Genomic DNA, 14,035 nt, shown 5'->3' on the forward strand with positions numbered 1-14,035 from the left:
AAAGGTGCATCGACCCATCCTTCTTCTTCACAAACAACACTGGGCCCCCCAAGGTGACACACTGGGCCGGATGAAACCCTTGTCCAGCAACTCATGCAACTGGACCTTCAGCTCTTTTAGCTCGGTTGGAGCCATTCTGTAAGGGGCTCTCGAGATAGGAGCAGTGCCTGGTTCTAAATGGCGAAGTCGATGAAGAATATACTAACTAACTTAGTAATTCTTGTAAGTGTAACCCTCCATTTTCGGTCCTCAAAGATGAGAATCATTATGCTTCCGAAGGTGGAAAGACGATATGAAAACTTATCTAAGAGATCCTATCCAAATTTGGAGTTCGCGATGTTCCGTATCCTATAATACAGCCCTCTGAATGGCACGTCGCTCCAGGACAAACAAGCAGACGCATTATAGGAATCTCACGGTGCGACCCAATGGAAGAGACTGTGGGATGTATTGTCATATATCCCTCACCCACTTACTATTAACTACTTACCCCATTCACATTGTTCATAGCTCATGCAAACACTCTCCGAATGGAGTCCGCTCCTATGCACGGCCCAAAGCCCTGCATGAACCTCACGGTGTGAACTTTTGGGGACACTAGAGTTAAAAGTACGATACTTTCTCCAGCTGAAGTGTTCTAAAAAATTTTGGGTAAATTATTTAGGATTTAATTTAGGCTAACTTAAACAAATTCTAAATCTAGGTAAAACATCCTAACATAATATTTATACTGGATTTAACCTACAATGTCTAGGTGATAAACCAATTTTATTACCTTACATCTCTCACGCATGCTCATAAAATTAGGTTAACTAGACTCAAGAACCGATTACGATCTCCAGGTAGGAGGTGTTCCGTCAACCGTCAACTTAAAAACCTCCACTCCTTAGTCATCTTATCTAACTTGTTGACAAGATCGAATCAGGTGAACCTCTTGTAACCTAGTTTTACAAGATATCGATCTAAATTTAATTTTGGAAGATATGGGTTTTAACATAAGTCAGCATGCATCTTATCTTTATTATAGATTTTAAAGTCTAATTTATTTTATAACAATTGTAAAACTTTTAGACTAACCTATAACCATTCATTTAGAAGAACAACAAATTAATATGACATTTTGATTTATTTAACCTTTTAAATAAATCAATTATTGATTAATTTCATTAAATCATATTTAATAAAATTAATTCAATTAATCTTTAAATTAATCATATTAATTTAAACTTTAACAATTAATTAATCACATTAACTAATTTCCATATTAATTTCTTAACATGCATGAACATGTTAACCTATGGTGGGATTTTAAAACTATATGTCATACAATATGCACATACAATTTTAGTAATAATTAAATCATACATCACATGCAAGATTAATTAAAACCCCTAAAATAGATTGGTTTTGGCTCTCTAAATTAAGTTAAAACTAAATTGTTACAATAATAATTTGATGGAGTACAATAATTGCTTAATAATCTATGCGCGATCGTTGAGCAGGTAGATAGCATTCACGGGCATAGGCAAAGGTGATTCGCATACCATATGCAATCGTCGAGCAAACCATACGCGATTGCTTAGCAAATCATATGCGATCACTGAGAGTGTGCACGATCGTTGAACGACAGGGTTTTAGATGAGCGATCATTTACAAAGGTGAACAATCGTTTGTAGGTGCCAGCGACACGCGTACCATACACAATCGCCACTAGAACAAATCTGGCCTTTAATGTCGGTTGGAAAAAATGAAAAAAGAGCTTTAATGTCGTTTTTGAAAATGCGGATGTTTAATGTCGGTTTTAAGCCGACATTAAAGCTGGAGCTTTAATGTCGGTTTAAAACCGACATTAAACATCCTTGTTTTGAAAAGCGACATTAAAGCTCCTTTTTAATTTTAATTTTAATTTTTTATTTTATAAAAAAATGACTTTCTCTCTCTTACTTTACTCTTTCTCAATCACCCACACGATTTCATCCTTCCAATTTCTTCTTCACTCCTCATTCTCATCTAACAATCTTCCCTTTCTTCTCTGAAGAGTCGCTGGCACCACCACCACCATCGTCCCTCGTGCCCAGCTCGTGCCCGCCACCACCGCCGTCACTCCTCACTTTCTTCAAACACTGATGTTGCTTTGGGGTTTTTTGCTTTGGGGTTGTCGACGAAAAGAATGGTAAGTTTGAATTGGGAATTTTGCTTACTCTTTCATCTCTGTATGTTGCTTTGTGTAAACTTAATTCTTTTGAAAGACTAATTTTCAGTTTCATGGGGTTTGCGGATACTGATTTATCACCAACATTTTCTTTTTTCTCAAAATGTGAAGCTGTGAGCATCAAACATGTTTGTTAATTTTCAGATTCTTTTCATGGTAAGTTTGAATTGGGAATTTTGCTTCTCTTCCTCCATCCACTTACACAGATGCACCACCCACTTGATTCAGATGCCTTTTACATTCATGAATTTGATCTTGTTTCTTCCTTTTCCTTCCAGGGTTGTCTTGGTCCATGGACGAGAGATCGTTGAAAGATGCGTTTTCTTCCTTTGGGGAGGTTACTGAAGGTAATCGTGCATGTTGAGCTTAACCCTTTGATTTACCAGTTGTAGTCTACGTGTTCGACGAAATGTCTAGTTGATTTCAGACCTCAGTTCATCACGTGTGCTTCTGGGTCGAAACATTTTGCTTCCTTGACTTTCATAATTCCAAGGTTTTTCTTTCTAAAACTAAATTTTGTTTCATTGAAGTTTCTTCTTTTATAATTCTTGTAACGAGAGAGAAAATGAGTTTGAGATGTTTAGGATTTAGGAGCGTTTTGTTTCGTAGCGTTTTACTATGCTTTTGTGATTTTCTTGGAATATTGAGACAAACCAAACAATGAGAAATATAGAGATTGAAATAATAACGAATTTGAGAGGTGGGAAACTAGAATTTATATATGAGGTAAAAGGAATTTGATGTCCATTGGTAATCACTCTGGAACTTCACCAACAAAATAGCTTTTGGGGATGAAGTTCATTTGATAAGTTTAGATGAAATTGCATGACCATTTTGAAACTTCTGTGGTGATCACTAGTCTATAGAAACATTAATGTCCTGTATGTTGCTTTGTTTGGTTTACTTGGTGACTTTAATTTGTTTTGTTAATTTGGATGGAGTTAATTGTTGTAATGTTTATAAGATTTGACCTTAAACATAGTTTTGTAGCTATATTTATTAGTTCTTACTATAGCAAATAACTTTCTTATCTTAAAGTTTTTATGAGAAATTTTCATGAGCTTTTATTTTGACGATTGTTTATTTTTAAGTACTTTTCATAACTTAGTATAACCTTTTTGTTGTAGTTAAGGTGTTTGAAAAAATATCTGAGAGATCTTCACTAGATTTTCATAGTTACTAATGTGGCAGCTATTGGGTCTCATTAAAGTTTAACTTTATTTTGAGATGTATTTACGAAACAGTGAACTATAAATATGTTTTCTTGTCATGTTTCATAAGTAGAAATCATGTTTCTAACCCAAACTTTATTCAAATAAAATAAATTCATAAAGGAACCTTTTTGCTTCCTATATTTATCATATATACTTCTCCCCTCCCCCCTTCACTTCCCACACTTATATGGATGTTGTCAAGGCTCACTTGGGTAATTATATTGTTATTAACCAACCCTTTTGTTTAGTTAAAATTTAAGGAAGTTTTGTTGGGTTTTTTAATTATTAAATAAGTAGGATGAACAACAATTTTGATAGGTGGTTGGCTTTCTTTTTTTCTTTTTACATTTTCATTAGATTTTTAAAAATAAAAATTTCTATAGTATATGTTTGTTAATTAAATTTTCCTATTTCATTTTAATGTTATTAAAACGCAATTTAATAGAATAATCACCGAAAAATCACAGAGTAGTACAAATTGAATGAATTTCATAATAACCTTTGTTATAATTTGATTGAAATTAAAATTTCATAAATTATTAGTCTAACTTAATTTTGGGCAAATTTTAGATTTATTAAAATCGTGGAATACAAAAAAAACATATTCTTCCTAAAGTTTCATTTTGAATAGATTTACTTTAAAAAAATATTTGTAATACAATTTCAATTACATTGAAACAACAACAGTCAAATCATTTCGTTTACTTCTACAACATATATAAAATTTTGAATGTCAAATTCAAAAGGGTTATTTATGTTTGTTTTTATTTTGTTGTGACATGAATTTGTGCTAATTTTTTTCAAGATCTACCTTGATTAATGATTCTCTTCGTTTTGTTTGTATTCGCTGTGTGTGGTTACGGAAATGACAGGTTGAAGTTACGATTGTTGATGTTTCTACCAGTCATCAGATTGGGATCGACAGTTGGGGGGAAGGCAATGGAATCTCTGGTCAAAGAGGGATTTATACAGGTGCTTTTATGAAGAGAATTATTTTATTTTAAGTAGCTTCATGATAAGATCTGTAAGTTCACTGCCAAATAGGATTTATACAGGATTTATACATGCTTCATAATGCATGTTGACTTGTTGAATTGTTTTATGTATTATTGAAAAGATAAATATATTTTTTGTGAAAGAAATAAGTTTGTTGTTTTCTAAATCATTTCAACTCGAACATGTTACCTGTACTCTCTCAAAAAATATTTTCTGTCTTATCAGTGAATGAAAAAAAACCATGAGGGTCAGTAATCCCATCCTATCCCCCCAATTGGAGATAACTTGATCATTAACAGGTTTCTTTATTTTCTATCTTAATTTTTTATGGTTGTTCGCATAGGGAGTCTTGGACATCACCACCACAGAGGTCGCAGACTACTTAATTGGAGGTGTCATGACTTGAAGTGGATATTTTTATGGTTCTCTTCCCTTGAACAATATTTTAAATCTCTATGTTTCTCTCATCTCACAGGGTTCTCCTTTTTGCAAACTTGTTCGTGAAGTGCTTGTAGAGTTGGAGTTACCACATTTAGTACGTTGGTAAAGTCTCTTATACCGTTCATTTTTCAAGGCACACTATTATTAATTACATACACTCACTTATTAATATCGTCTAGGATCTTTGCATATAAATCTTTGTCAATATGGCAATGGCCTTTTAGGTGGTGTAAGCGGTAGAAGGAAAAAAGATTACTGAGTGTGAATATTGAGTATTAGTAAGAAAATATAGGCCTATACGAAAATGTTGCCATTTATATCTTATAGATGTACATTATCACTTCTTATTTTTTCTTAGTTCACTCTTAAGGCAATCGGACCACATATTCTCAACAGTTTGAGGAATTGTATTAAGTTTTTTTGGGATTTTTGAAGTTTGAGGAATTTTCTTAGTTTTTTTGAGGAATTTTCTTAGTTTTTTTGAAGTTTAGCATTTGAATTCGCAGGCTTTAAGGAATTGTATTAAGTTTTTTACGAGATTCTGGATTTTCATTTCCACTGTGTTTGGGATTTTTGGATGCTGTCGATTGGGTTTGCGGGATTGTTAGCTATTGGCTTTGCAGATTTGGAGGAATATATATTGGATGGGAGAAGAAGCAGCTGTTTTGGCTGCAGTTTGCAAAACAAAACTTGAAGAAGAAGAAGAAGAAGGTATGAAATTTCTTTTTCCCTTTTATTGTTTTGGAGTAGATAGTTTATTTATATGCATTTGTGGACCAAGTAATTACCTTCTTGGCGCGGAAGGTCAAATGGGAACAGATGAAGCTGGTGATGGAGCTGGCCCTGACACTGTGGAGAGTGGCCAAAGTGTACCTGTTGCTGCTGGTGCCGGAGATACCAACATTTGTGGTGGTATTGTTCAGTTGTATTGGGAAAGGATTCTGGGACGAAGCTTAGATTTAAATGGCCAAGTTCGTCAAATTTCCCTCAAGGTAAAAAGTTCTAGATTATAGATTTTGCTTCTCAAAACATTTACATCTTTAATTTCTTTGATGATATCATTTACCTATAACCACTAAAGAGATTTAGAGTGTTTTTGGTTGATTTAGATATTTGATATCATTTAGATATTTGTAGTGTTCTTTGAGCGTTCCGATATTATATGTAGATAACAATTGTTTTTGTCGTGCTTGATAGAATGTAGATAACTGTATATTTTTCCAGGTCATTTTCTACTAGAGGAGGATGATAAGTTTCTAGATAAGGTTTGAGCTACAGTTCAGGAAGAGGAATGTCAAGCCCTTGCTGCATTTGGTGCCTGTTTCCAATATTAATAATTGTTTGAAGAAGCATTTTCGAGACCTTTAAAATGTCGTGATCTTTGAATTTATATAATTCTGTTTGGTTGCAGTTAATTTTACAAGCGTGTTTTCATTGTTGGTGGAATCAGACTTGAATAATATGGGATTTATGTGCTTTAAGATATGAATGGGATTTATTGCTGCTTTAAGATATGAATGGGATTTATGTGCAAGTGCTAATAGCATTTTCATTGTTGGTGGAATCAGACTTGAATAATATGGTTTCCTACGTAATGTGACTTGTAGTTTCAAGTTTGTAGTTAATCTCACTTGTTGGAATCAATGTTGGTTTATAAAAAATGGACAATAATACAACAATTAAATAAATATAAATTTCTAAAAATGGACAAAAACAAGCCTTTGATGTCGGTTTTAAACTGACATTATTGGCCTCTTTAATGTCGGTTTTAAAACGACATCATAGCCCAATCGACATTAAAGGGCTTGAATAACACTATCAAAGATGTCGGTTTAAAACCGACATTAAAGCCAAACCGACATTAAAGGGCTTCAATAACACTATCAAAGATGTCGGTTGAAAACCGACATTAAAGGCCTTTAATGTCGTTTTTAAACCGACATTAAAGAGGCCTTTAATGTCGTTTTTAAACCGACATTAAAGGCCTTTAATAACGCTCGCAAAGATGTCGGTTGTCAAGTGACATTAAAGCCCTTTAATGTCGGTTTTAAACCGACATTAAAGGTCAAATTTCTTGTAGTGCGCTTAGCATGTAAACGATCGCTTAAACGCTTAGCGTTACGCGTACCTTATGCGATCGCTTAGCGAATGAGTGATCGTTTAAGAGGTAAACGATCGTTTAACGCTAGCACTACCCGTACCTTACGCGATCGCTTAATGGGTATACGATCGTTTCTTATGTAAACGATATGCATACCATATGCGATCGTTTAGCATATAAACGATGGAGTCTTCTTCAAACGATATGCGTACCATACGCAATTGTTTAGCTGGTAAGCGCGATGTTCACTGGCCCAAGCGATGCGCATACCATATGCGATCGTTGAGAGGGTGAACGATAGGCTTGATACATCTCCTTCTGAGCTTCTTTAAACAACATCTTCTTCTTCCTGAATGAATGATTTACAGCCTATACTCAACTCTAATGACTCTAATAAATTACATACTCTTTGCAAAATTAAATTAAGCCACCAACAGGGCTAATTACAAAGATTAAAGAAAATAAACAACTTAATGTAGAGCCAAAACCAAAACTAATCTATTTTAGTTCAACTATATCAATTTATCACATAAATTATAAGAACCCACCATATGCATATGAGTGAAGCTAAGCATGCTGTGATACCACATGATGGAAAAACATTAAGAAACATGCTGCAGCGGAAGAAATAGATCATGCTTTACTCTATATGCATCTAAACGATTTAGAAGCTAACATGCACATGTTATACGATGGTCCTAAGTGAGAAGCCAAAAAGTAAACGAAGAACTTACCTTTTATAGTTCTAGGCTTCTTCTTTGAATTCTTTTCCTTCTCTGCCTGAAAATCATGAACAAGAATAACCACCAAGTTAACCTACTATGCTCAAGACCAAGAACGAAGTTGTGGGACTCGGTTTTGTGAAGTAAAATTTAAAGAGAGATGGGGAGTGTATTGTTTAGGTGGTTTTCCAGAAGAACATCTTACTCTCTCATTCTGTAATGAGAAATGTTTTATATGAAATCTTCATGCAAATTACATGCAATTTATTTCATATATGTTCAACACCTCCTTAATCCATGAATTCTCAATGGAATTAGTGGCTTCAAATTCACAATAAAATGGGTATTTTGGTCATTTGACAAATTAAGTCTAAGTCAAAAGTCAAACTTTGACTTCTCACAGTCAAAAGTCAACTTTTTGACTTGTTACTATTTTTCCCGTCTTATCTAATTCTAACCTTCCGAGTAATGAATCCATATTCATTTCTCTAAAATTCAAATCATATTTGAATATAAATGCAGTCAAAGTTCAAAGTTAAAATTCAACATGTTGACTTTTATAACTTTGACCGTTTCAAAACTTTCCAAGCTTTTAAATATGAATCTATATTCATATTTATTTAAATCATATTTAAACACAAAGCTTAAAGTTTATTTCTACCGATTTATATCTTATATATTTGTCGGTTTCTCTCTCTTTTCTTAATTCGAACAATTCGAGTTACTTCAACATACTTGTTCTTAGTTAAATCCATATGAGCTAGTAGGAGAACCTAATGGACCTATAGATCATGGGCTTCAACGATTCGAGATTAACTGGCTAAACTCTTTTAGACCAAGCTTAATCAACATTCATTAACTAAAAAGTCATTCCACTAAAGACTCTTAGTTACACTCCCCTCACTATAGATATATTTCTGTCCACCTGATATAACCATGATGAGTAAGTTGATCATTCACAGGTTGTTCGTAATCTTGGCTGGGTCAAAATACCATTTTACCCCGAGATTACATCTTGCTCCTTAAGACCCATTGATCCACTATTGAACAATTGGTTTAAGGTCCAACCTATAAACCAGAATCCTTCTCGGGCCAATGAGAAGGTGGGACCCCTTGTTCAAAACTTGGATTCAGTCCTTAAAGGAACAACCTATCTACTATCCCAGAAGTGGGTAGGAGCGAATTCCATCTTGCACCTTATGTCCCTAGCTATCCACTTGGTCTTACCTCTGAAATGGGGGCTTATTGGGCCAATGATGTTGAGTTGCCCTCACCTATGTAGATCTAAGGATACTACCGAATGAACAGAAGTTCATAGTTAGCTCAGGATTAAGATCAAGTTACCTAGGTCATCATAATTGAAATAGTCAGTTTATAGTTTACGGTGTTATAACTAAAAGTGACTATTTCGTGGTTCCAGTCTTATGTAAACCATTTACATAGGATGCCCCCACTCCCATGTCTTTACATGAACGATTCAGGGTTACATCGTTTGTACTAACTATGGAGCGGGCCGCATCCATAGTGTTTATCCTAAATAAGGCGTCCAACCTTATTCATACACTATAAACTATTTGGGCTATTAACTTGAACTTAATCCATGTTTATGTCTCAACATAAAGTTCAAATGTAATCGACTAACTCAATAAAATAGTCTCAGGACCTTAATTTATTGGTTTTAAGATTATATCATTCAATAATAAATTTTATTGAACCAAATAACAAAGTACGAGTTTTAGGACACAAATTCCAACATAAAGTTATTCATTTCGTGTCAAAACATAGGTATTTTAATATAAAGTATAAAGTTGAGGATACATTAAATTATTAATATAAACAAATTTTGAAAATTCGTGTTTATAACGAAATATTTGTTATATCAATATTTTTTAATATCGGAATTTTGTATTTCTTTCGTCTCTTTATTTGATATCTATTATTTCTTATCTAATATTTTTTTGGGTGCCTACACCTAACTCCATGTGAAATATCATTTATGATAATTTAATATTTTAAAGAAATTACAATTTTTTGGGTTGACATATGGAATAGGTATAACCACCCAACTATTTTTCTTTAGGGTTCAGTAAATATAGATCACTACAACAAAATTAGGCTTTAAAGTTGGTTTAAAATTGAACTGACATTAAAGAGATAAGATGTTGGTTGGCAACTGACATCTACGGTAGTGTTATTAAAGCTCCTTAATGTCGATTTAAAACCGATATCTATGATAGTGTTATTAAAGCTCTCTAATGTTTTAATATTTTATTTAAGTTTTATTTGAAAACTATCTTGTATTTAGTTTTTTGTTTTAAAAAATTAAATCTTTTTTTCTTTTTCATTTTCGAATCATAGTTTGAATCTATTCTTAATGAAATAGTTAATTTTTTAACCAAATTAATTTTTCTTCATAAATATAACAAACTATTAAAATATTTACGGGGCATGTAACAAAGCCCATAAAGTTATTCATTTTTTTTAATATTTCGGGTTTGTCCTTTCGTTTTTCTCCTACTTTTCACTGCAATTTTTTTTTCTGTCGTCTTTTTTCCTTTTCTTTTTTTTTTTTCCGCTCTGATTTCTTTCCACCGTTTTTCTTTTTTTGTTTTTTTACGTTGTTTAGATTTGTGTGACCTCTGTTTTTTCTATCGTCTTTCTTCATTTTCTCTTTTTTTTTTTCTTTTTTGCTGCGATTTCTTTCTATCGTCTTTCTTTTTTTCCTACTCTTTTTTTACGTCGTGTAGATTATGGTAACAAAATCTAAAAGATCGTGTATAAGAATCTTGAAAAAAATTGTTTAGATTGAAGTAGCCAAATTTAAACGATCATGTAAATAAATTAAATGATCGTGTACCAAAATAATAAAAAAAATCGTTTATCCAAATCTAAATAATCGTGTACCAATGCATCTTGAAAAAAATAAACAATCGTGTAAACAATCTAAATAATCGTGTACCAAAAGAATTTTGAAAAAATTCGTTTAGCCAAATCTAAACGACTGTGTAGCCAAATCTAAACGATCGTATAATCAAATTAAATGATCGTGTAACCAAATTAAATGATTAAATGGAAAAAAATAAATCGTTTACATTTCGCTTTCCAAATTTAAACGATTGTGTGCAAAACAATAGCCAAATCTAAACGATCTTATATCAAATATATTACGCTCGTTGTTGATGGGATATTTTTGGTATTTTTCATTGTAAGCCTGTGGGCTTTTTTCATTTTCGAAATTGTTTTATTCAGTGTAAATATTTTAGCGCTTTGTTATATTTTTTAAAATAACCCTTTAAAAAACAAAATCAATTTTTGATAAACTATATTTTTTAAGTTTACAAATTTAAAACGTGAATGCTATTTTGACTGCACTTTTTTCTTTACATCCCAAAGAATTGCCCAATAAGATCTTGAATTGATTTTTATGTCATTTTATTTCTAAAAAAGAGGGTGCATTTGAGTTATGTTCAGGGTAGTGAAAGCAGCTCACTGATCTCAGCTTGGCGGCAACTGACTCCAAATGTTCAACATTCAAGACCTACAAAATTACAAATGTTGTGGGCTCTAGCAGGAATAAGTTTATTTCAACTTTCTTATTTTGCTTTTATTTCTATTCATTGTACTTAGTTAAACTGGAAGTTCAATTTTTAGGTTTTGTTGTCTGTTATTTTATAATTCGTGGGTAGTGGTGTTAGTTTCTTGTAAACCACCTACTCAACCCCTCATAACTTATGTAAATTAAGGGTATTTAAATCCCTTCATAACTTAGATCCTAGTTGGCTTGCAGATAGTGGGGCTACTACTTATATTACAGCAATTCTTTGGTAACCTTAACATCAAATCTGAGTATCATATTATCTTGACATGGAGGTGATATACTAGAGAAATTTTAGAGAAGTTCAATATGGTCAATTCTAAGTCTATCACAACTTCGATTGAAACTAAAACCAAACTGTCCAAATATGAAGAAAGAGACTATGTTGATCCTTCATATTTTAAAAGAATGTCTGGTCGTGTGCAAGTCAAATATCTCAAACCCCCAACTAAACTTTTGAAATATGAAGGATTAACATAGTCACCTTCTTCATATTTGGATAGTTTAGTTCCAGTTTCAATCGGAGTTGTGACAGACTTAGAATTTGTCATATTGAACTTCACTAGAATTTCTCTAGTATATCGCTCTTGAGAGATGAAAATACTTTCCTCTGACTACTTCACCTTAATGCCAAGTTAATATGACATAAGCCCTATATCTGTTATTTCAAATTCTTGGGTCATCATCTTCTTGAGATCTTCAAACATACTTGCACAATTTCCTGTAAAAATTAAGTCATCCACGTACAAACAGACCACAAAAATATCTCCATGACCATTAGTTTTAATATAAAGAGAATGTTCATAAGGACAACCCAAATACCCATTATCAAGGAAATATTTGTTGATTATGCTATTCCACATTCCTGGTGCTTGTTTCAATCCGTACAATGCCTTCTTCAATTTTAGAACTTTATCCTCTTGGCCTTTCACAGAATAACCAAGAGGTTGTTCTAAGTAGACTTATTCTTCTAGCTATCCATACCAAAATGTTGATTTGATATCCATATGAAAGATCTTTCAATTATTTTGAGCAACAAGAGCAATTAACAACCTTATGGTTTCCAAACAAGAGAAAGGAGCAAATCTTCATCGTAATTAATGCATTTTCTTTGAGAATATCCTTTTGCAACTAATATTGCTTTGTATCTCTCCTACTTCTTCCTTTTCATTTCTTTTTATCTTGAAGACCAATTTGACACCTACTGCTTTCGTTTCATTTGGAAGAGTAGAAAGTTCCCACGTATCATTACTTTTTATGGCTTTTATCTCTTCATCCATAGCAATCTTCCATTTGTCATTTTGAAAAGCTTTTTCAAACTTCAAAGGTTCATTGTCACCAAATAGAAAAAAACGAGTAAGGTTATTAAAACTTTGACTTAACACTTCAGTTTCATCATATATGTCTCATAAGTTTCTCATGCCACGAGGCCCTTTACTTGAACTTGCAGATGATGAAGGTGGGTTTTGTTGTGGAGTGATTGGAGATGCTTGTGGTGTTGATGGAGAAGCAATGTCACTAGGCTCATCATGATCACCGGTAAAAAGCAAAAAAATATGTAGTCTTCTGGTTTGTCATTTCAATTCCATGATGCTTCTTCATCAAACACAACATCTCTACTTACGATCGTCTTCTTTGTATCATGATTATAAAGCTTGTAGCCTTTTGAGCTTGCATCCTAGCCAACAAAAACATATTTTGACTTTTATCATCAAGCTTACTACGCTTTTGATCAGGTATATGCGCATAAGCCATGCATCCAAATACTCTCAAATGAGCAATTGATGGTTTTCTTCCTGTCCATGCTTGTTGAGAAGTTTTGTTCCAAAAGCTTCTAGTAGGGGAACGATTTGACAAGTACATTGCACACTCAACAACTTGTGCCCAAAATTCTTTTGGCATCTTCTTGCTCTTCAACGTGCTTCGAGCCATGTTAAGTATTGGTCGACTCTTCCTCTCAACAACACCATTTTGTTGAGGAGTAAATGGATCTATCATAGGTTGACGCATTCCATTTTTTGCGTAAAAAGTTTTGAATTCATTTGAAGTGAATTTACCTCCCTTGTCTGATCTTAAAGCTTTTATGTAATGACCACTTTCCTTTTCAACAAGGGATTTAAATGTCTTGAACATGCCAAGTACTTATGATTTCTCCTTGACAAAATAAACCCAAGTTTTTCAACTGAAATAAACAATAAATAATAAGAAATAATTATTCTTAGCGAAAGAACTTGGTTTGATTGGTCCACAAGATCAGTGTGAACTCACTCCAGTGGTCTCTTTGCTCTCGAAGATGATTCTTGTGGAAAACTCTTCCTTGATTGTTTGCCATAAAGACAACCTTCACAAAATTGATCTGGATGTTTGACATATATGACAACCCTTTTACCATGTCCTTCCTGGCTATAGTCTTAAGCCATATTCAAAGTTCAAATGCCCAAATCTCAAGTGCCAAATCCAATTGGGATCTTTCAAACATGACTTTAAACAATTAGCAACATCAATTTGAACGTTTAATATAAAAAACATTCTATTTTTTGTCATTTACACTTTAGGAATCATATTGTCATGATTATCTCTTATTAAAAGACTAGAATCCTTCATCAAAATATTATAGCTTTTCTCTAAGAGCTGTTTCAAACTCAAAATGCTGTTCTTCATATTAGGCACATAATAAATATTAGAGATAAACTTATACTTCCCATTCTTCAAATTGATAAAAAATTTACCTGTTCCTTTCATTGGAATTTTTGT

General features: G+C 33.0%; 1 long non-coding RNA gene across 1 annotated transcript; it reads left to right on the forward strand.

Annotated features, from left to right (window-relative positions):
- The first annotated feature begins 1,946 nt into the window (after positions 1-1,946).
- LOC127150219 (uncharacterized) lies at positions 1,947-3,033 on the forward strand. The gene is made up of 3 exons (XR_007822361.1): positions 1,947-2,173; positions 2,324-2,368; positions 2,491-3,033. It is a non-coding gene; the product is annotated as an uncharacterized LOC127150219 (long non-coding RNA).
- Positions 3,034-14,035: the final 11,002 nt, after the last annotated feature.

This window comes from Cucumis melo, chromosome 7 (assembly GCF_025177605.1).
Source record: "Cucumis melo cultivar AY chromosome 7, USDA_Cmelo_AY_1.0, whole genome shotgun sequence".
Taxonomy (NCBI): Eukaryota; Viridiplantae; Streptophyta; class Magnoliopsida; order Cucurbitales; family Cucurbitaceae; genus Cucumis; species Cucumis melo.